Here is a 2,037-nt window from a genome sequence, read left to right as displayed (position 1 = left end):
TTTTAATCATTCTTTTGCCACTGAAGTACCATTTGAGGGAATACTTTATAGTCTAAAGTCACTTCACTTAATTTGGTTTTGGATGCTAATAGAGGTGAAATCAAGAATTTCTGGGCCCGGAGAGATAGCATAGCGGCGTTTGCCTTGCAAGCAGCCGATCCAGGACCAAAGGTGGTTGGTTCGAATCCCGGTGTCCCATATGGTCCCCCATGCCTGCCAGGAGCTATTTCTGGGCAGACAGCCAGGAATAACCCCTGAGAATGCCGGGTGTGGCCCAAAAACCAGAAAAATAAAAAAAGAATTTCTGTAGTGTTACAGCTCTTTTAGAATTTGTCCAGCAGGCCTTCTGGTCTCTTCCGGAATGCCCCCCACCCCAAAATAAAGAATTTCTGTTACCCCATAAAGAACATATAAGTAATTGTAAAAATTAAGGTGAATGTATTTCCATGGAATAAATGAAATAAACTCTTCAAATATTCTGTACTTAGGGAAATGAATTAGAAATATATATCTTAAGCAAATTAGATGCAAAAATATAATGTGCATCAGATAGACTGATTTTGATGACATAAAAGCATTATCTAATGATGGCAGACTAGTGCAGAGATCAGATATTTATTTTAAACCTTATTATTAAAACTTTATTATAGAATTTATATTGTTTCTATAATATGAATGTCCTATCAATAATTGAAGTAATGATGACTCTTTTATAAATTTGTTGAAATAATTAGAACATGGGCCAGAGTTATAGAACAGTGGGTAGGGCATTTGCTTTGCATTTAATTAATCGAGGTTCAATCTTCAGCATCCCATATGGTCCCTTGAGCACCACCAAAGCAGTCAGGGAAGGGGTAAGAGGAAGGGTAGGAAGAAAATTGGGAACATTGGTGGCTGGATGTGTGCAGAGGCAAAGGATGTTTTGTGTGACTGAAATTCAATAGAAAACAACTTTGTAACTGTGGAAAAAACTGTATTATGAATAACCTTGTAAACCATGGTGTTAAAATAGTTATTTTTAAAAAATCTAAAAAAAATAAGGCTGAATTTGTTGTACAGTGGGTAGGGAACTTGCCTTTCACAGGGCTCAAGAAAATTTGGTCCCCGGCATCCAATATGATCCCTTGAGAGAGCCACTCATGATTCCTGAGGGAAGAGCTAGGAGAAATCCCTGAGCACCTCCAGGTGTGAACCAACAAGCCCCACCCCCATAAAAGAACTATAAATGATTCCTAAAAAAATCTTGAACATCCTGGGTGCTGCCCATTTTTGTGTGACCTAAAAAACCAACACAACAACAACAAAAAGAAGTAAAACAGTGTGACTATTTGAACATTGAGCACCAGTATATAGAGTTTATTCAATAAGCAATGTACCCACCTTGTTTTTCTTAATAATTAAAACAAGTTTATTAAATTAAGTAAATTTAATCCAGATATATCCAAAGAACAAACATTTTATAGAACAGCTAGAATACTTATATCTAATTTTATCTATAAATGGGGTTATGGCATAGTACCCCTAATTTTTGGTCAAACTTTTTTTTTGTTATGAATGAGATTAACATTTAAATTGATGAAATTTGAGTAAAATACAGTGTCCTGCATTAATGAAAGCAGGCATCACAAATGAGTAAAAAAGCCTTAATAGAAAATGGCAGGCTTTCTCCCTGAGCAAATTTGTTTTAGATTGGTGCTCAATATTTTAGATTTACCTTTCTTTCATGATTGTGAGACTATTTCTTCAAATAAATTTTCTCTCACAATTTCTCTATGGCTTATTAAATTTGGATACAATAATAAAGAAAGTGAGAAAAAAGTCAAGCATTGGATAGAAAATTATTTCTCTGAGTCAGACAGCCTTTATGATACTATTAGCTCTTTTTAAAAATGATTAAATTATATTTTACAACTGCCAACAAGATACTTGTCCTGCCTTTTTTTTCTTTACTGTCTAACATGCTAATCAGGTCAACATATATAGAAAACTCAGTTATCCTTCTCCCTGAACCTGATCTGGTCTCAGGAATTGTTGAGA

General features: G+C 34.8%; 1 non-coding gene across 1 annotated transcript; it reads left to right on the top strand.

Moving 5' to 3' along the window:
* Window positions 1-307: 307 nt before the first annotated feature.
* On the top strand, window positions 308-369 carry LOC126025345 (U7 small nuclear RNA). The gene has a single exon (XR_007501355.1). It is a non-coding gene; the product is annotated as a U7 small nuclear RNA (small nuclear RNA).
* The last annotated feature ends 1,668 nt before the right edge of the window (window positions 370-2,037 follow it).

The sequence above is a fragment of the Suncus etruscus genome, chromosome 12 (genome assembly GCF_024139225.1).
Source record: "Suncus etruscus isolate mSunEtr1 chromosome 12, mSunEtr1.pri.cur, whole genome shotgun sequence".
In the NCBI taxonomy this organism is placed as follows: Eukaryota; Metazoa; Chordata; class Mammalia; order Eulipotyphla; family Soricidae; genus Suncus; species Suncus etruscus.
Note: the sequence above shows the minus strand (reverse complement) of the source record. Positions and strands in the feature narration are given on the sequence as shown.